The sequence below is a fragment of the Hypanus sabinus genome, chromosome 22 (genome assembly GCF_030144855.1).
Source record: "Hypanus sabinus isolate sHypSab1 chromosome 22, sHypSab1.hap1, whole genome shotgun sequence".
NCBI classification, from domain to species: domain Eukaryota; kingdom Metazoa; phylum Chordata; class Chondrichthyes; order Myliobatiformes; family Dasyatidae; genus Hypanus; species Hypanus sabinus.
The window spans coordinates 1823173-1845476 of record NC_082727.1 but is presented as its reverse complement, the minus strand read 5'-3'; positions in this window follow the sequence as shown (position 1 = coordinate 1845476).

Here is a 22304-nt window from a genome sequence, read left to right as displayed (position 1 = left end):
AAGAACTTTTCATGGCCTCTCCTGGATTTCCTCATTCATTTCTTTATTTCTTTTCTGGCTTCCTTATAATCCTCATATGCTTCATTTGATCCTAACTTCTGAAGGTTTACATATTTTTCCCTTTTCTTCTTAACTAAATTCATCACTTCTTGGAACATCCAATGTTCTCTTATCTTTCCATCCCCTTCCTCCCTTCCAATGCAAACATACCTTCCCTGTACTCAGTACAATTGACCTTTATACACACTCATCTTATGTATAAGCAACACACACAAAATGCTGTGTGTTCCACCAGCATTTTGTGTGAGTTGTTTGAATTTCCAGCATCTTCAGATTTCGTCGTGTTTGCTCATCTGATGTGTACTTGCCAAAGAAAAGGTGTTCCTAATTAGCTCTTCTTAGTTCTTACCTAATGCCCTAGTAATCTTCCCTACTTAAATTTAAAACACTCCGAGAAGGTCCATAGCTATCCTTATCTACAACTGTCTTGAAAGTTAAGGAGTTGTGGTCACTGTTTTCTAACTGCTCACCCACTGAAAGGTCACCCACCTGACTAGGTTCCTTACCCAATTGCAGGTCCAGTCCAGTGCATGCCGGCATTTTAAGATGACATTCATGGTCAATTTTCAACCCTCAGTTGTTTAATATTCTGCAGCTTTACAGAATGTGACTCTCTAAAACATACCCTAATTCCATCAAAGTCTGTTCTGATGAAACAGACAAGTTAGAAAAGTGTTTAATTTGGAGTAAGAGGAAATATGAAGACATCAGGCAGCAACTTGGAAGCATAAATTGGGAACATATATTCTTAGGGAAACGTACAGAAGAAATGTGGCAATGTTCAGGGAACATTGACGTTCTGCATAGGTATTTTCCAATGAGACGGAAAGGATGGTATGGTACAGGAACAGTAGTATATAAAGGCTGTTGAAAATCTAGTCAAGGAAAAAAGAAAAGCTTACAAAAGGTTCAAAAAAATGATAGAGATCTAGAAAATTACAAGGCTAGCAGGAAGGAGCTTAAGAATAAAATGAGGAGAGCCTGAAGTAGCCATGAAAAGGCCTTGGCGGACAGGATTAAGGAAAATCCTAAGGCATGCTACAAGGTTGTGAACAGCAAGACGATAAGTCATGAGAAAATAGGATCAATCAAGTTTGACAGTGGACAAGTGTATATGGAAATGGATGAGATAGTGGAGATATTTAATGAATATTTTGCTTCAGCATTCACTACAGAAAGGGACCTTGGTGATTGTAGGGATGACTTACAGTGGACTGAAAATCTTGAGCATATAAACATTAGGAAAGAGGATGTGCTGGAGTTTTTAGAAGGCATCAAGTTGGATAAGTCACTAGGACTAGATGAGATATACCCCAGGCTACTGTGGGAGGCAAGGGAGGAGATTGCTGATCCTCTGGCAATGATCTTTGCATCATCAATAGTGACAGGAAAGATTTTGGAGGATTGGAGGATTGTGGATGTTGTTCCATTATTCAAGAAAGGGAGAAGAGATAGCCCAGGAAATTATAGACCAGTAAGACTTACTTCAGTGATTGGTATGTTGATGGAGAAGGTCCTGAAAGGCAGGATTTATGAACATTTGGAGAGGTATATGATTAGGAATAATCAGCATGGCTTTGTCATAGGCAGATTGTACCTTACTAGCCTAACTGAGTTTTTTGAGGATGTGACTAAACACATTGATGAAGGTAGTGCAGTAGATGTAGTGTATATGGATTTCAGCAAGGCATTTGATAAGATATCCCATGCAAGGCTTATTGCAAAAGTAAAGAGGAATGGAATCCAATGGGACTTGCTTTGTGGATCCAGAATTGGCTTGCCCACAGAAGGCAAAGAGTGGTTGTAGACAGGTCATATTTTGCATGAAGGACATGGTGTGCCTCAGAGTCCTGTTCTGGGTCCCCTTCTCTTTGTGATTTTTATAAATGACCTGGATGAGGAAGTGGAGGGATGTTGATGACACAAAGGTTAGGGGTGTTGTGGATTGTGTGGAAGGTTATCAAAAGTTACAACAGGACATCGATAGGATGCAAAACTGGGCCGAGAAGTGGCAGATGGAGTTCAACCCAGATAAGTGTGAAGTGGTTCATTTTGGGGGCGGAGGATCAGAGAGTACTTGGGATCCGAGTCCATAGGACCCTCAAAACTGCTGCTCAGGTGCATATTTGGTTAAGAAGGCACACAGTGCATTGGCCTTCATCAACAGCGGGATTGAGTTTAAGACACAAGAAGTAATGTTGCAGCTATATAGGACCCTGGTCAGACCCCATATGGAGTACTGTGCTCAGCTCTGGTCACCTCACTACAGGAAAGATGTGGAAACTATAGAAAGGGTGCAGAGGAGATTTACAAGGATTTTGCCTGGATTGTGGAGCATGCTCTGTGAGAATAGGTAGAGTGGACTTGGCCTTTACTCCTTGGAGTGACGGAGGATAAGAGGTGACCTGATAGAGGTGTATAAAATGATGAGAGGCATTGATTGTGTGGATAATCAAAGGTGTTTTCTCAGCACTGAAATGGCTAACATGAGAGGGCACAGTTTTAAGGTGCTTGGAAGTAGGTCCAGAGGAGAAGTCAGGGATAAGTTTTTTTTATGCTGAGAGTGGTGAGAGCGTGGAATGGGCTGCCAGCAATGGTGGTGGAGGCGGATACAATAGGATCTTTTAAAAGACTCCCAGATAGGTTAATGGAGCTTAGAGAAATAGAGGGCTATTGGTATTTTCTAAGGTAAGGACATGTTTGGCACAGCATTGTGGGTCGAAGGGCCTGTACTGTGCTGTAGGTTTTCTATGTTTCTATGATGAGAGAAATGTTAAGCCAATTCTGCTTAGAAATCTGCTGTTATTATTCCACAATGCATTTACTTAATAGTCCACAAATGCAAATTGCAGACACAGTCAGGACCTTCACTAGACAATACTTCTAGGAGAGATAGTCACCTCTAAGAGTCAGCAGACAGGTAGCTGTGTGACTGTCAGGAGAGGGAAAGGGAATAGACAGAATGAGCAGAGAACCCTGCAGACGTTCCCACCAATAATAAGTATATCATTTTGTATACTGTTGATGGGGATGACCTGCAAGGGACAAGTTTCAGTGGTTGCATCTCTGGCACCAAGACTCAGAAGGGAAGGAGGGAAAAGAGGAGAGCAGCAGTAATAGGGGACTCGATAGTTAGGGGGACAGACAAGAGGTTCTATGGAAGAGATCAAGAATCCCAGATGGTCTGTTGCCTCCCTGGTGCCAGGGTCCGTGATATATCGGATTGAGTTCTCAGTATTCTTAACAGAGAGGGTGAGCAGCCAGATGTTGTGGTCCACATAGGGACCAATGACATGGGTAGGAAGAGTGAGCAGGTCCTGAAAGATGAGTTTACAGAGTTAGGCACCAACTTAAAGGACAGGACCTCCAAGATAGCAGTCTCAGGATTGCTACCAGTGACACGTGCAGGCGGGTTTAGAATTAGTAAGACAGCGCAGATCAACATATGGCTGAAGGTATGGTGCAGGAGGGAGGGCTTCAGATTTATAGATAATTGGGCAGTTTTCCAGGGAGGGTGGGACCTGTTCCAGCAGGACGGTTTACATCTGAACTGGAGGGGGACAAATATTCCTGCAGGTAAGTTTGCTAGAGTGGCTCCAGTGGATTTAAACTACAAACGTAGATATAAGGGGGGAGGGGAACCACAGTGTAGGAACAGATGTATGGGAGAAGGAAGAAAAAGAAGATAGTAAAGTTGTTTGCACCGTTAGTGATAAACAGAGAGTAAGAGGTGGAGAATTTATTAAATGCATTTATTTTAATGCTAGGAGCATTGTAAGAAAGGTGGATGAGCTTAAAGTATGGATTGATACTTGGAAAAATGATGTTGTAACTATTAGTGAAACATGGTTGCAGGAGGGGTGTGATTGGCAACTAAATATTCCGGGATTTCATTGCTTCAGGTCTGATAGAATTGGAGGGACAAGAGGGACAAAGTGTTGCATTTCTTGTCAGAGAAAATATTACAGCAATGCTCTGGCAGGATAGATTAGAGGGCTCATCTAGGGAGACTATTTGGGTGGAATTGAGGAATGGGAAAGGTGTAGTAACACTTACAGGGGATTATTATAGACCAGCTAATGGGGATTGAGAATTGGAGGAGCAAATTTGTAAGGAGATAGGAGATATTTGTAGTAAGCTCAGGGTTGTGATTGTGGGAGATTTTAATTTTCCACACATAGACTTTTATAGCCCATACTATAAAAGGGCTGGATGGTTTGGAGTTTCCAAAATGTGTGCAGGACAGTTTTTTGCAGCAATACATAAAGGTACCAACTAGAGAAGGGGCAGTGTTGGATCTCCTGTTAGGGAATGAGATAGGTCAGGTGACAGAGATATGTGTTGGGGAGCACTTCGGGTCCAGTAATCACAATGCTATTAGTTTCAATATAATTATGGAGAAGGATAGGACTGAACCCAGGGTTGAGATTTTTGATTAGAGAATCGCTAACTTTGAGGAGATGTGAAAGGATTTAGAAAGAGTGGATTGGGACAATTTGTTTTATGGGAAGGATGCAATAGAGAAATGGAGCTCAATTAAAGGTGAAATTCTGAGGGCACAGAATCTTCATGTTCCTGTTAGTTTGAAAGGAAAGGTTAAAAGTTTGAGAGCACCATGGTTTTCAAGGGATATTGGAAATTTGGTACGGAAAAAGAGAGATATCTACAATAAACACAGGCAGCATGGAGTAAATGATCTTGAGGAATATAAAGAATGTAAGAAGAATCTTAAGAAATAAATTAGAAAAGCTAAAAGAAGATACGAGGTTGCTTTGGCAAGTAAGGTAAAAATCAATACAAAAGGTTTCTTCAATTATATTAATAACAAAAGGAGAGTGAGGGATAAAATTGGTCCCTTAGAGAATCAGAGTGGACAGCTAAGTGTGGAGCCGAAAGAGATGGGGGAGATTTTCAACAATTTCTTTTCTTCGTTATTCACTAAGGAGAAGGATATTGATTTGTGTAAGTTAAGGGAAACAAGTAGGGAAGTTATGGAAACTATGATGATTAAAGAAGAGGAGGTCCTGGCGCTTTTAAGGAAGATAAAAGTGGATACGTCTCCAGTTCCTGACAGGATATTCCCTAGGACCTTGAGGGAAGTTAGTGTAGAAATAGAAGGGGCTCTGACAGAAATATTTCAAATGTCATTAGAAACAGGGCCAGAGGATTGGCATATTGTTCATATTGTTCCATTGTTTAAAAAGGGTTCTAAGAGTAAACCCAGCCTGTAAGTGATGCACCATCAATAACTCACTCTGAGACGTAAGGCGAGATATTGGCTTTTATTGACTGGAAGAAGGAACCAGAAGTGAGTGACCATCATACTACGTCCTGGAGACTGAGGCCGAGCATCAGGCCTCAGATCGCCTTTATACAGGGGCCTGTGGGAGGAGCCACAGGAGCAGTCAGCAGGGGGCATGTCCAGACAGACACACGTAGTTCACCACAGTAAGTTTGACGGTGGGTAAATTAATGGAAAGTATTCTTAGAGATGGTATATATAATTATCTAGATAGACAGGGTCTGATTAGGAACAGTCATCATGGATTTGTGCGTGGAAGGTCACGTTTGACAAATCTTACTGAATTTTTTGAAGAGGTTACTAGGAAAGTTGACAAGGGTACAGCAGTAGTTGTTGTCTATGTGGACTTCAGTAAGGCCTTTGTCAAGGTTCCACACAGAAGGTTAGTTAGGAAGGTTCAATCGTTAGGTATTAATATTGAAGTAGTAAAATGGATTCAATAGTGGCTGAATGGGAGATGCCAGAGAATAGTGGTGGATAACTGTTTGTCAGGTTGGAGGCCAGTGACTAATGGTGTGCCTCAGGGATCTGTACTGGGTCCAATGAACTGGATGATGAGGTGGTAGATTAGTAAGTATGCAGATGATACTAAGATAGGTGGCATTGCAGATATTGAAGTAGGTTTTCAAAGCTTGCAGAGAGATTTAGGCCAGTTAGAAGAGTGGGCTGAAAGATGGCAGATGGAGTTTAATGCTGATATGTGTGAGGTGCTACATTTTGGTAGGACTATTCCAAATAGGACATACATGGTAAATGGTAGGGCATTGAAGAATGCAGTAGAACAGAGTGATCTAGGAATAATGGTGCATAGTTCCCTGAAGGTGGAATCTTATGTGGGTAGGGTGGTGAAGAAAGCTTTTGGTATGCTGGCCTTTATAAATCAGAGCATTGAGTATAGGAGTTGGGATGTAATGTTAAAATTGTACAAGGCATTGGTAAGGCCAAACTTGGAGTATTGTGTACAGTTCTGGTCACCAAATTGTAGGAAAGATGTCAACAAAATAGTGAGAGTACAGACAAGATTTACTAGAATGTTACCTGGGTTTCAGCACCTAACTTACAGAGAAAGGTTGAACAAGTTAGGTCTTTATTCTTTGGAGCATAGAAGATTGAAGGGGGGACTTGAGAGAGGTATTTAAAATTATGAGGGGGATGGATAGAGTTGACTTGGATAGGCTTTTTCCATTAAGAGTAGGGGAGATTCAAACAAGAGGACATGAGTTGAGAGTTAGGGGGCAAAAGTTTATATAGAAGTGTACATATTATATATATATATGTATATACAAGTGTGTGTATATATATATTTTTTTTAAGTAAGTAATGCAAAAAGACAGAAATGAAAAGTAGTGTTCCTGGGTTGAATGTCCATTTAGAAATTGGATAGCAAAGAGGAAGAAGCTGTCTCGGAATCACTGAGTTTGTGACTTAAGCTTTTTTGTCTTCTTCCACATGGTAACAATCAGAAGAGACCATGTCCTGGGAGGTATGGATCCTTAATAATGGATGTTGCCTTTCTGAGACACTGCTCCTTGAAGATGCCTTGGATATTGCAGAGGCTAATACCCATGATGGAGCTATCTAATTTTTAAAGTTTCTGCAGCTTACTTCATCTTGCGCAGTAGCCCCCCCACCCCCTGCATACCAGATGGTGATGCAGGCAGTCAGAATGCTCTCCATGGTACATTTGTAGAAGTTTTCGTGTGTTTTAGTTGTCAAACTAAATCTCATCAAGCTTCTAATGAAATACAGCTGCTGCCATGCCTTCTTTATAGTTGCATCATTATGTTGCATCCAGGTTAGAACTTCAGAGATATTGACAGCTTGGAACTTGAAATTGATCACTTTCTCCACTTCTGATCCCTCTATGAGGATTAGTTTGTGTTCCTTCATCTCACCCTTTCTGAAGACCACAATCAGCTCTCTGATCTTGCTGAATTTGAGTGCAAGGTTATTGCTATGACACCACTCAACTAACTTGTATATCTCACTCCTGTATGCCATTTCATCACCATCTGAGGTTTTGCCAACAATGGTTGCATCATCAGCAAATTTATAGATGGTATTTGAGCTATGCCTAGACACCCAATCACGAATGTAGAGAGAGTAGAGCGGTGGGCTAAGCGCACATCCCTGTGCAGTATATCAAGTGATATACTGGACAGAGAATTATACCAGTGGTGATTAGTTACTTTAATTCTCATTGTATTCCCACACTGAACCCTCTAACTTTAGGTTTTACATTGTTCCAACAAGAAGTTTAGCATTTTAGCTCATCTTCCAATGGGCACCTTACATGCCTCAGGAGCTCAACACTGAACTTAACATTTTCAAATTTCCAGTTTGTTTACATTCCTTTCCTTGCATGAATAATTTCCCCATTTCTTTTCCTTTAACTGTACTGTGCTGCTTGGTATTTTAATTGTTTCTGAAAGCAGTTATGCCTTGCAAGATAAAATCTCCTTAATCCTATTTTCCTTAATATTTTCTTATAGAATTCTTCCTGTAATTCCTGTTCATGTTTAATCCTTGTCAGAATTTACTCCACTGCGAACTAATTTTTTTAACAGGTTTTACCATCCATCCTGCCCTGATTTAATTCACAAAATTAAACATTATTAGATGTGCATAAAAACACAAAATGCTGGCAGAACTCAGCAGGCCAGCATCTATGGGAGGAGGTCGTGACAACATTTCAGGCTGAAACCCTTCATCAGGAGTGAAGTAACATGGGATGGTCGAGGGGGGATAAGAAGTGGGGGGAGGGATAAAGTAGAGAGCTAGGAAGTGATAGGCTGGAGGGATAGGGGCTAGGGGGAAGGTGGAGAATTATGGGAAATAAAAGAAAAAGAAAGGTAGGGCTAGGGGGGAGATTATAGTGAGGGGGGAAAAGAGAGAGAAAGAGAACCAGAATAAAATAATAGATAGGGTTGGGGGTAAGGTGGGGGCAGAGGTATCAACGGAGGTCTGTGAGTTGGATGTTCATGCCGGCAGGTAGGAGGCTACCTAGGCAGGAGATAAGGTATTGCTCCATCGACCTGCGTGTGGCCTCATCTTGATGGTAGAGGAGGCCATGGACAGACATGTCAGAGTGGGAGTGGTCTGTGGAATTGAAGTGTGTGGCCACAGGGAGATCCCACCACTGCTGGAGGACTGAGCGCCGGTGTTCGGCGAAACGGTCTCCCAGTCTGTGGCGGGTCTCCCCAATGTATAAATGGCCACATTGAGAGCACTGGATATAGTATATCACCCCAGTTAACTCGCAGGTGAAGTGGTGCCTCACCTGAAAGGACTGTCGGGGGCCTGGGATGGTGGTGAGGGAGGAAGTGTGGGGGCAGGTGTAGCACTTCTTCCGTTTGCAGGGATGAGTGCCCGGAGGGAGGCTGGTGGGGAGGAATGGTGGGGATGAATGGACAAGGGAGTCGTGTAGGGAGCGATCCCTGCGGAAAGCCAAGAGTTGGTGGGAGGGGAAGATGAGGCTGGTGGTGAGATCGTGTAGGAGGTGGCAGAAGTTACAGAGGATTATACATTGGATCTGTAGGCTGGTAGGGTGATAGATGAGGACAAGGGGGATTCTATCCCTGGTGGGCTGGCGGGGGGGATGGGGTGAGGGCAGAGGTGCATGAAATATGGAAGACGCGATGGAGGGCAGAGTTGATAGTGGATGAAGGGAAGTCCCTTTCTTTAAAAAAGGAAGACATCTCCTTTGTCCTAGAATGAAAGGCCTCATTCTGAGAGCAGATGTGGTGGAGGCGGAGGAATTGAGAGAAAGGGATAGCATTTTTGCAGGAGACAGGGTGGGAGAAGGAATAGTCTAGGTAGCTGTGGGAGTTAGTAGGTTTGTAGTAGACGTTGGTGGATAGGCTATCTCCAGAGATAGAAACAGAAAGATCTAGAAAGGGGAGTGAGGTGTCGGAAATAGACCAGGTGAATTTGAGGGCTGGGTGAAAGTTGGAGGCGAAGTTAATGAAGTCGATGAGCTCAGCCTGTGTGCAGGAAGCAGCGCCGATGCAGTCATTGATATTGTGCAAGAAAAGAGGAGGACAGATACCGGTGTAGGCTTGGAACATAGATTTCTCCACATGGCCGACAAAAAGGCAGGAATAGCTAGGACCCATGTGGGAGGAGGAAGTGGGAGGAGCCAAAGGAGAAACTGTTAAGGGTGAGGACTAATTCCACAAGGCAGAGAAGAGTGGTGGTAGAAGGTGACTGGCTGAGTCTGGAATCCAGGAAGAAATGGAGAGCTTGGAGACCTTCCTGGTGGGGGATAGAGGTATATAGGGACTGGACGTCCATGGTGAAAATGAGGCAGTGGGGGCCAAGGAACTTGAAATCTTTGAAGATCTTTGTAAAGCATGGGAAGTATCATGGACATAGGTGGGAAGGGATTGAACAGGGGAGATAAAACAGAGTTGAGATAGGCAGAAATGAGTTCAGTGGGGCAGGAGCAAGCAGAGACAATGGGTCTGCCTGGACAAGCAGGTTTGTGAATCTTAGGTAGGAGGTAGAAATGGGAAGTGCGGGGTGTGGGAACTATAAGGTTGGTGGCCGTGGATGGGAGATCTCTGGAGCTGATGAGATCAGAAATGGTTATGACAACGGACTGGTGCTCCCTAGTGGGGTCATTGTCCAGGGGTAGATAAGAGGAGGTGTCAGCGAGTTGTCATCGTGCCTCCGCTATGTACAGGTCAGTTACAGGTTATTAGATGTGCCCATACTTGAACTTTGCTCTTCACCATGACATTCCATTGCAGTTGTATGATGCGCATGAGTCCTACCAGTCTGGAACAGCGTAATGGTCTCACAATTAAAACACAACCCAAAACCCTTTCTCCAAGGTTTCATTCTCCTCTCCTATCAGATACCTTCTTCAGTCCTTTATCTTTTCCATCTATCATTTCATATGCCTACCGCAACAGTCTATCCGTCCCCTCAACTGGCTTCACCTATTACCTTCTAGGTTGAAATCCTTTCACTCCAAGCTTTCTTATTCTGACTTCTACTCCTTTCCTTTCCAGTCCAGATGAAGGGTCTTGGCTCGAATCATTTTATTCCTTTCCATATATACTGTCTGACTTGCTGAGTTTGTCAAGCATTTTGTATGTGTTGCTCTGGACTTCCGGCATCTGCAATATCTCTCATGTTTAAGGGCAACCCATAATATTCATTCTGCTTTTCAGCTCCCATTGCAACACAGCCTATGGATAAAATTAATAGATTTGTGGGTGATGATGTAGGAAGTGATTATAATAAATATATTTATGTTGCTTTTTAAGATCCTTTTTCAATGTTTGAGATGACATTAATGATGCCATGTTGAGAGGACCTGAATGGATAAAGAATAAAAGAGGTGTCTTGTTCAGCCAAGTGATTCTCAACTTTCGCTTCTACCATTCAGTTGTTGAACCAACTGGGAAAACCTTGATCGCGACATTATGACCACCTCAATCACTTTGCATTTATGACAATGCTGCATAACGAGGTTCTGCTGGTGTGTGTCACACCCACACAAGACAATTCCTACCTCTACTGTAGATATTCTGTCAGAAGGAAACTGAGTTGAACAGATAAACGTGAACTAAAGCTAAGATTGAGAATATGAACCTTATCAAAGCCCATCTTTTTCTACACTGATAGATAAAGGCAGATTTAAGTTTTGTTAAAGTGAAATACAATTTTAGAAGTCTTGGTTCATAAAGCCTTACAGCACAGAAAGATCACTTTTAGTCTATTGCACTTGTTGAATTGAATTGATATATTACTTACATCCTTCACAGACATGAGGAGTAAAAATCTGTACATTATGTCTCTGTCTAAACGTGCAATGTGCAATTTAGAGTCATTTATAATAAATAGCATGTACAGTAATATATACAACAGAACAGTCAATATAGCTTAGAAGTACAATAGCTTCAGTGTGAATTAATCAGTCTGATGGCCTGGTGGAAAAAGCTGTCCCAGAGCCGGTTGGTCCGGCTTTTATGCTGCGGTACCATTCTCCAGATGGTAGCAGCTGGAACAGTTTGCGGTTAGGGTGACTCGGGTTCTTTGGGCCCTTTTTACATACCTGTCTTTGTAAATGTCCTGAATCATGGGAAGTTCACATCTACAGATGTGCTGGGCTGTCCACATTATTCTTTGCAGAGTCCAGCAATTGAGGGAAGTACAGTTCCCATACCAGGCAGTGATGCAGCCAGTCAAGATGCTCTCAATTGTGCCACTGTAGAAAGTCTTTAGGATTTGGGGGCCCATACCAAACTTCTTCAACCATCTGAGGTGAAAGAGGTACTGTTGTGCTTTTTTCACCACACAGCCAGTATGTACAGACCACATGAGATCTTTGGTGATATGTATACCGAGGATCTTGAAGCTGTTCACCCTCTCTACCCCAGATCCATTGATGTCAATAGGGGTAAGCCCATCTCCATTTCTCCTGTAGTCCACAACCAGCAGCTTGTTTTTGCAACATTGAGGGAGAGGTTGTTTTCATGACACTACTGTGTCAGGCTGATGATGCCTTCCCTGTAGGCTGCCTCATTATTATTTGAGATTAGGTCATTCAGTGTAGTGTCATCAGCAAATTCAATCAGCAGATTGGAGCTGTGGGTAGCGACACAGCTCTCCTTTCTGACTCTGAAAGGATTAATCCCACTCTTTTATTCCTTGTGGCTTTTCATATTTTTTTCTTCTTATGTATTTAAATACTCAGCATGCCAGGGAGCATCTGTGGAGAAGTGCAACTAAATTTGAAAGTTTCTATTGGATCAACTTCTGCCAGCAGTTCAGATATTACGTTCCAGAGAAGAATAGAGCAAGTGCTCAGTTACTGGTGTTATGTCCGCAGCCCCCTCCTTTGTGAGAATTGCAAGAGCACTAGTTGAGGGGGGGGGTCAGTGGACCCAGGAAATGGGAGAGAGAGAGACGTGCCGAATACCTCGTTCCACCGCGATGCAAAATAATGCAACATTGACCATTGTCTCATGGAGACTGTGGCGACCCATTTCCTGGCACATCCGAACCGACTCACAATTAGATAGCCTACGGGGGTTTGCGGGCACAGAGCTTTGGAGCCTCTGCGCCATGGGGGGCAGGTTGAGGGAGGCTTAAAAGTGAGGCTGAAGATTTCGAATAAAGTTTTTTCCTTCGACTGCAGTTACCGACTCCGTGTCGTAATTTTAGCGCTGCGTGTAGCACACCGCTACAATTGGTGATCCCGACTGTCCAAACGATTTTTGGACCAGAAATGACCGATGCCGCCTCTGTTCATGCGGTTTCGTTGAAACTGCCGGGTTTCTGGACACAGCGCCCGAACCTATGGTTCCAGCAAGCCGAAGCCCAATTCCACGTTCGCCAGATCACCTCAGAAGACACCCGCTACTACTACGTGGTGAGCTCCCTCGACCAGGACACAGCGGCCGAGGTCGCGGAGTTCGTACAGTCGCCCCCGGCAGACGGCAAGTACACGGAATTCAAAGCCCTGCTCCTCAGGACTTTCGGACTCTCACGGCGCGAGCGGGCTGCCCGTTTACTGCACCTGGATGGCTTGGGCAACAGACCTCCATCGGCTTTAATGAATGAGATGTTGTCTCTGGCCGAAGGACACACATGCCTCATGTTTGAGCAGGCATTCCTGGAGCAGCTGCCCGAGGACATATGCCTTGCTGCTGTCCGACGCGGATTTCAGTGACCCCCAGAAGGTGGCAGCCCGGGCGGACTTGCTGTGGAACGCCAAAAAGGTGAGCGAGGCGTCCATCGCACAGATCTCCCAGCCATGCTCCCGGCAGCAAACCAGTCCAGGCCCGGCCGCAGAGCCCGCCAACCCCCGGCCCAATGAACACTGGTGCTTCTACCACCAGCGGTGGGGCGCAGAAGCCCGCCGTTGTCGCCCGCCCTGCAAGTTCCCGGGAAACGCCAGGGCCAGCCGCCGCTGATGGCTACGGCGGCTGGCCATCGGGATAGCCTCCTGTATGTGTGGGATAGAAGGTCGGGACGCCGGTTTTTGGTCGATACTGGGGCTGAGATCAGCGTTTTACCTCCGACGAGTTACGACACCCGCAGCAGGGCACCGCCTGAGGGCTGTGAATGGCAGCACAGTAAGGACCTATGGCACCCGTCAGGTGCAGCTACAATTCAGCTCCAGCCAGTTCACGTGGGACTTCACACTGGCCGCCGTAGCCCAACCACTTCTGGGTGTGGATTTTTTGCGGGCTCACAGCCTACTGGTCGACCTGCCATAGAAGAGACTGGTACACGCCGAGACCTTTCAGACGTTCTCCCTGGGTGCAGCCCAGTTGCCAGCCCCTCACCTCGGCTCCATCACGCTGTCCGACAACGACTTCACCAGGATCCTGGCGGATTTCCCATCGGTTCTGGCACCGCAGTTCACAGCGGCCATGCCCAGGCACGGCATACAGCACCACATCCCGACCCAGGGACCACCCCTCCACGCCCGCGCTCGGCGGCTTCCCCCGGACAAGCTCCGACTGGTGAAGGAGGAGTTCCAGAGGATGGAGGAATTGGGGATCATCCGGTGGTCCGACAGCCCATGGGCCTCCCCCCTGCTGAAAAACGCCAGGGGTTGCCAGCGACCTGCGATGAGTTGCTCCAGCACCCCACCGACTGCCGTGTTTGATGCGTCCACTGTGAGGGCGGTAGGGGCGTCCATTCTGGGATGTACTAGCATTGCGGCATCCGCCAAAGCTTCCTTCGTTTGAACGAAAGCGGCGGCGGACTCCTCGTCCCAGGTAATGTCCTTGCTCGGACCCGACATCAGGGCGAACAGGGGGCACAACGACAGCGACGGGGGGCTGGAGACTGTGCGGCAACTACCGCAGGCTGAACGAGGCTACCACACCGGACCGCTACCCTGTGCCGCACATTCAGGACTTTGCAGCAAACCTGCACGGCGCACGTATCTTCTCCAAGGTAGACCTCGTCCGAGGGTACCATCAAATCCCGATGCATCCTGACGACGTCCCCAAAACGGCTCTCATCACCCCGTTTGGCCTTTTCGAGTTCCTCCGCATGCCGTTCGGCCTGAAGAATGCCGCACAGACGTTCCAGCGGTTAATGGACGCGGTGGGGCGGGACCTGGACTTCGCGTTCATCTATTTGGATGACATCCTCATAGCCAGCAGCAGTCGTCAGGAGCATCTGTCCCACCTCCGTCAACTCTGCGCCCGACTGAGTGAGTACGGTCTTACAATCAACCCCGCCAAATGCCAGTTCGGACTCGATACCATTGACTTCCTGGGCCACAGGATTACTAAAGACGGGGCAACCCCTCTGCCCGCTAAGGTAGATGCGGTCCGCCACTTCCCCCGACCCACCACGATCAAAGGCCTTCAGGAATTCGTAGGTATGGTCAATTTCTACCACCGCTTCCTCCCTTCAGCTGCCCGGATCATGCGCCCCCTGTTCACCCTGATGTCGGGTCCGAGCAAGGACATTACCTGGGACGAGGAGTCCGCCGCCGCTTTCGTTCAAACGAAGGAAGCTTTGGCGGATGCCGCAATGCTAGTACATCCCAGAATGGACGCCCCTACCGCCCTCACAGTGGACGCATCAAACACGGCAGTCGGTGGGGTGCTGGAGCAGCTCATCGCAGGTCGCTGGCAACCCCTGGCGTTTTTCAGCAAACACCTGCGACCACCCGAGCTCAAATACAGAGCTTTCGACCGGGAACTGTTGGCGCTCTACCTGGCAATCCGGCATTTCAGGTACTTCCTAGAAGGTCGGCCCTTCACCGCGTTCACGGACCACAAACCGCTTACATTTGCGTTTACGGAAGCGTCCGACCCCTGGTCGTCCCGCCAGCAACGCCACCTGTCCTACATCTCTGAATACACGACGGATGTCCGGCACGTCTCGGGTAAGGACAATGTCGTGGCAGATGCGCTCTCTCGCCCTACCGTTCATGCCCTTTCCCAAGGGGTAGACTTTGAGGCACTGGCAGAGGCGCAGCAGGCGGATGAGGAGATTCCGAGTTACAGAACCGCAGTCTCCGGTTTGCAGCTCCAGGACCTCCCCGTAGGCCCGGGTGAGAGGACCCTACTCTGTGACGTCGCCACCGGCCAGCCCTGTCCCATCGTCCCGACAGCCTGGCGGCGCCGTGTTTTCGACTCCATTCATAACTTGCCACATCCCTCCATCCGGACAACTGTCCAGATGGTTTCCAGCAGGTTCGTTTGGCACGGACTCCGCAAACAGGTCAGTGAATGGGCCAAAACGTGCATGCACTGCCAGACGGCCAAGGTGCAGCGGCACACCAAAGCCCTACCGCAGCAGTTCCATCCCGCCCACCGGCGTTTCGACCACATTCCTGTGGATATCGTGGGCCCCCTGCCAGTGTCGCGCGGAGCACGGCACCTCCTGACTATCGTGGACCGGTTCACAAGATGGCCAGAGGCGGTCCCGCTCACCGACACCACCTCCGAATCTTGCGCCCGAGCCCTGATCGCCACCTGGATATCTCGCTTTGGTGTACCAGCCCACATTACCTCCGACAGAGGCGCCCAGTTCACCTCCAGCCTGTGGTCAGCTATGGCCAGCCTTTTGGGGACTCAGCTGCACCACACCACTGCCTACCACCCACAGTCGAACGGGCTAGTGGAGCGTTTCCACCGTCACCTGAAGTCGGCCCTCATGGCCCGCCTGCGAGGAGCCAACTGGGCGGACGAGCTTCCCTGGGTCCTACTCGGCATCCGCACAGCGCCCAAGGACGACCTGCACACCTCGTCGGCCAAGTTGGTATACGGTGCGCCCCTGGTCATCCCCGGGGAGTTCCTACCAGCCCCAAGGGGGCAAGAGGAAGATCCCGCAGCAGTCCTGGGCAGACTACGCGAGAAGCTCGGTAACCTGGCCCCCATACCCACTTCACAGCATGGGCGGCACCCGACCTGCGTACCCAAAGACCTACGGAACTGTAAGTTTGTGTTTATACGAAGGGGCGGGCATCGGCCACCGCTGCAGCGGCCATACGAGGGGCCGTTTATGGTGCTCCGGAACAACGGGTCCACGTTCGTGCTGGACGTTGGGGGGAAAGAGGAGGTTTTCACGGTGGACCGCCTCAAACCGGCCCATGTGGACCTGGCGCAACCGGCCGAGTTTCCAGCACCTCGGCGCAGAGGCCGACCTCCCAAGAAGGTTCTGGCCCAGACTGTGGACATTGGGGGGTGTATCGCCGGTTCTGGGGGGGGGTTATGTGGCGACCCATTTCCTGGCACATCCGAACCGACTCACAATTAGATAGCCTACGGGGGTTTGCGAGCACAGAGCTTTGGAGCCTGTGCGCCATGGGGGGCAGGTTGAGGGAGGCTTTAAAGTGAGGCTGAAGATTTCGAATTAAGTTTTTTCCTTCGACTGCAGTTACCGACTCCATGTCGTAATTTTAGCGCTGCGTGTAGCACACCGCTACAAGACCACGTGCAAGCCCTCAGGCAAAGTGGGCTGGTTGAGAGAGAGAGATTGCATCATCCCAACCTGATTGACATCTGAGACCCCGTGAGGAAGTATAAAGGAGGGTCTGGGGGGACATCCCCTTCAGACGCACCAGAAGACACGCTAACGATCCCGTAGTAGTGGGAAGCCATTTGAAGGAAGCCACATGCGTTGGATTCCATGCCTGGAATCACAGAAAACCGCTTTTAGCTAACAACGGGGAAGCCCACTCCCCTGATTCAACAGATTTGCTTCATAAAGACCCAGGCAAGTTTTCTTTTCTCACCAATCTCTCTCTCTCTCTCTCTCTCTCTCCAACAAGTGAAAACCCAGCGCCCCCCCCCCCCCCGAAAGCCAGAAGCCTGCAGGAATTTGAGTGACTTTTATATTTCCATTGGACACTATATTATCCCCTAGACAAACGATCGAGCTGTTTCTTATTTATGGTTATTATTAGACCCGTGCTTTTAGATTAAGTAGTGACTACGTATATTTGAATGTTTGTATTAATCTTATGTTTGTGCCCCTTTCATAAAGACTTTTAAAAATAGTACCATCAGACTTCAACGGACCTCTCTATCTTTGCTGGTAAGTTATCCAGTTACAGGATTTTGTAACACTGGCCGTCAGAGTAATGAGTTTGAATCCCACCTGAATAACTTCAATTCAAATACTTCAATAAAAAGTAGTAATTTAGAAAAGATCTGGTCTTGATAATGACTGGATTGTAAAATCCCTTGGTTCACTGATCTGCTTCAAGAAATTCGGCAAGCTATATGTGACTCCAAACCAAAGAGTATGATCCAATCTTCATTGTCCCCTCAGTTTAGGGACAATTAAGGATAGACCATGTGCTGGGAATATAGAACCTGTCCTGATACAAGATAAGGATTTCAACCTGAAATGTTGACAATTCCTTTCCTCCCACAGATGCTTCTCAAGCCATTAAGTACTCCCAGCAGGTTGTTTGTTGCTCCATATTCGAGCATCTGCAGTCTCTTGTATCTCCATGGAACAGAAGCACCTCTTTCAACCTCACAAGTCTATTCTGCCAATAGATTCCTTGTCCCGAGTTACCCTCACTTCTGAGAGATTAAAAAAATCACAACCTTCAGTAATTTGTACAAAACATTGTTCAAACTGCATTCAGAGTATATTGTACTGTTCTGGTCTCCACACAATAAGAAGGCTGTGATCAAATAGAAAGAGTGCAGAAAATATTCAGAAGAATGTTGCCGTGAATTGGAGGGGCTTGAGTTATCTGGAGAAAGTGGAGAAGCTGGGTCTGTTTTCCCTGGAGTGAAAAAGGCTGAGAGGAGATGTGATAGAGGTTGTGAGAGGACTAGACCCTGTAGATAACTGGTGTCTATTTTCAAAGGCAGGGATGCCTAAAACTTGAAAACACAGATTTCAGAGAGGAACTTAACACATGCAAAATACTGGAGGAACTCAGCAGGTCAGGCAGCACTCATGGGAAAGTGTGCAGTCGACGTTTTGGGCCACAACCTTTCCGCAGGACTGGAGAAAAAAAGCTGAGGAAAAGGAAGTCCGAGAATCAGAATGGGAGTGTGGCGGAAGCCATTTTGATTTTTTCTTCATCTCATCAGAGATAAGAGAGGCAGGACTGCTCAGGTGTGTGACGTCGGGCATGCAAGCACGGAAGACTTAAAAAGGACACAGCCTTATACAGTGGGCAGCATCGTTTGTGGGCGGCAGAGGGAGGCAGGAACAGAGTGAAGGCTTAAGGGGATTTGCTCAAGGGGCTTAAGTGGAGATGGGCGAGGCAAGGTAGGTTTAGTTTTCAGTTTTTCCTGTTATTTGAGGAAAGGGGAATTATGAGTGTGAAGGCAGCATGTTGTTCTCAGTGTGGATATGGGATATCCTGGAGTCTCCTAGCCTCCCGGACATCCATATCTGCACCAGGTGCGCCGAGCTGCAGCTCCTAAGGGACCGTGTTAGGGAACTGGAGCTGCAGCTCGATGACCTTCATCTGGTCAGAGAGAGTGAGGAGTTACAGGCAGGTGGTCACACTAGGACCACGGGAGGCGGGTCACGGTTAGGAGGGGGAAGGGGAAGAGTCGGGTACTAGAGAGTACCCCAGTGGCTGTACTCCTTGACAATAAGTACTCCTGTTTGAGTACTGTTGGGGGGGACAGCCTACCTAGGGGAAGCAACAGTGGCCATGCCTCCGGCACAGAGTCCGACCCTGTAGCTCAGAAGGGTAGGGAAAGGAAGAGGAAGGCAGTAGTAATAGGGGACACGATAGTTAGGGGGTTAGATAGACGATTCTGTGGATGCAAACAGGACACCCAGATGGTAGTTTGCCTCTCTGGTGCCAGGGTCTGGGATGTTTCTGATCACGTCCAAGATACCCTGAAGTGGGAGGGTGAGGAGCCAGAGGTTGCGGTACATATAGGTACCAATGACATAGGTAGGAAAAGTGAAGAGGTCCTGAAAGGAGAATACAGGGAGTTAGGAAGGGAGTTGAGAAGAAGGACCACAAAGGTAGTAATCTCGGGATTACTGCTTGTGCCACGCGAGAGTGAGAGTAGGAATGGAATGTGGAGGATAAATGTGTGGCTGAGGGATTGGAGCAGGGGGCAGGGATTCAAGTTTCTGGATCATTGGGACCTCTTTTGGGGCAGGTGCAACCTATACAAAAAGGATGGGTTGCACTTGAATCCTAGGGGGACCAATATCCTGGCAGGGTAGATTTGCTAAAGCTACTAGGCAAACTTTGGGGGTTGGGAATCAAATTAAAGAGACTAGGAGAGAGAAGGTTAGTTTACAAATAGAGAAAGCGAGTAGACAGTGTGTGAGGGGGGATAGGCAGGTGATAGAGAAGGAGAGCGCTCAGACCGAAGGTGTAGGGGAGAAGGAAGAAAAAGATAATAAAGTTGTTTGCACCATTAGGGATAAACAGAGAGTAAGAGGTGGAGAATTTCTTAAATGCATCTATTTTAATGCTAGGAGCATTATAAAAAAGGTGGAAGAGCTTAGAGCATGGATTGATACCTGGAAATATGATGTTGTAGCTATTAGTGAAACATGATTGCAGGAGGGGTGTGATTGGCAACTAAGTATTCCTGGATTTCATTGCTTCAAGTGTGATAGAATTGGAGGGGCGAGAGGGAGAGGTATTGAGACGTACAAAAAAGCTGAATGAACTCAGCAGGTCGGGCATTGCTTGTCAGAGAAAATATTACAGCAGTGCTTTGGCAGGATAGATTTGAGGCTGTTTGGGTGGAATTGAGGGATGGGAAAGGTGTAGTAAACACTCATAGGAGTGTATTATATACCACCTAATGGGGAGCGAGAATTGGAGGAGCAAATTTGTAAGGAGAGAGCGGATACTTGGAGTAAGCACAAGTTTGTGATTATGGGAGATTTACACTTTCCACACATAGAATGGGAAGCCAATTCTGTAAAAGGGCTGGATGGTTTGGAGTTTGTAAAATGTGTGCAGGACAGTTTTTTTGCAGCAATACATAGAGGTACCAACTAGAGAAGGGGCAGTGTTGGATCTCCTGCTAGGGAATGAGAAAGGTCAGGTGACAGAAGTATGTGTTGGGGAGCACTTTGGGTCCAGTGATCACAATGCTATTAGTTTCAATATAATTATGCAGAATGATAGGACAACACCCACGGTTGAAATTTTTGATTGGAGAAAGGCTAACTTTGAGGAAATGCAAAAGGATTTAGAAGGTTTAGAAGATTGGGAAAATTTGTTTTATGGAAAGTATGTAATAGAGAAATGGTGGTCATTTAAAGGTGAAATTTTGAGGGTACAGAATCTTTATGTTCATGTTAGGTTGAAAGGAAAGGTTAAAAGTTTGAGAGAACCATGGTTTTCAAGGAATATTGAAAACCTGGTTTGGGAAAAGAGAGATAGCTACAATAAATAATGGCAGCATTGAGTAGATTCAGATTCAGTTCATTGTCATTTAGAAACCACAAATGCAAAGCAGTTAAAAAATGAGACCACGTTCCCCCAGAATGATATCACAAAAGCAAGTGACAAAACAGACCATACCAGAAAATCCACATAATGTTTGGCAATCCCCAATCCAGAGTCCGGAGAGGCTGCTGCATATTAATATCGTGCTACCATCTTAGCGCGTTCCCCACAAAGGAGCTCCAAATCCTCCAGACAAAAACAAGACCAAAAACTAAAGCTACAAACCTGCACAAAACCACATAATTACAACATATAGTTACAACAGTGCAAACAATAGCACAATTGATAAAAAACAGACCATGGGCACAGTAAAAATAGTCCAAAGATGTTAAAGGACTATAAGTTCAAAAGAAATCACCATACAGTTTCCACAAGTCCCCAGGGTCCCGTCAGACTCGTCATTCCACGCCGGCGGCAGAAGGGAATACCCCCGCTATGGACTTCCATGGCGCCGCCTGACTCAGCCTTGCAGACGTAGCACACAATGAAAGCTCTGTCGAACCGAGCCTTGCAGACACAGCACACACCGAAAGCGACCTGCCCACAGTGGGCTCCGAGTCCGTCAAACCTCCGAGCTGATGACCATCCCCTCTGGCACAGCTTCTCCGAGCACCATCCTCTGCCGAGTGTATTAAGACAGCCCCGCCAACAGCCATCGGCAATGCGACCCCAAGGAATGATGCTCGAGGAATATAAAGAATGTAAAAAGAATCTTAAGAAAGGAATTAGAAAAGCTGAAAGATGATATGAGGTTGCTTTGGCACGTAAGGTGAAAATCAATACAATAGGTTTCTACAGTTATATTAATAGCAAAAGGAGAGTGGGGAATAAAATTGGTCTCTTAGAGAATAAGAGTGGACAGCTATGTGTGGAGACAAAAAAAGATGGGGGAGATTTTGAACAATTTGTTTTCTTCAGTATTCACTAAGGAGAAGGATATTAAATTGTGTAAGGTAAGGAAAACAAGTAGGGTAGTTATGGAAACTATGATGACTAAAGAAGAGGAAGTACTGGTTCTTTTAAAGAATATAAAAGTGGATAAGTCTCTGGGTCCTGACAGGATATTCCCTAGGACCTTGAGGGAATTTAGTGTAGAAATAGCATGGGCCCTGACAGAAATATTTCAAATGTTTTTAGAAACGGGGCTGCTGCCAGAGAATTGGCATATTGCTCGTGTGGTTTCATTATTTAAAAAAGGTTCTAAGAGTAAATGTAGCAATTATCAGCCTGTAAGTTTGACATTACTGGTGAGCAAATTAATGGAAAGTATTCTTAGAGATAGTATATATAATTATCTGGATATACAGGGTCTGATTAGGAACAGTCAACATGGATTTGTGCGCGTTAGGTCATGTTTGACAAATCTTATTGAATTTTTTGAAGAGATTACGAGGAAAGTTGACGAGGGTAAACCAATGGATGTTGTCTATATGAACTTCAGTAAGGTCTTTGACAAGGTTCCACACCGAAGGTTAGTTAGGAAGGTTCAATCGTTATTGTAGTAGTAAAATGGATTCAACAGTGGCTGAATGGGAGATGCCAGAGAGT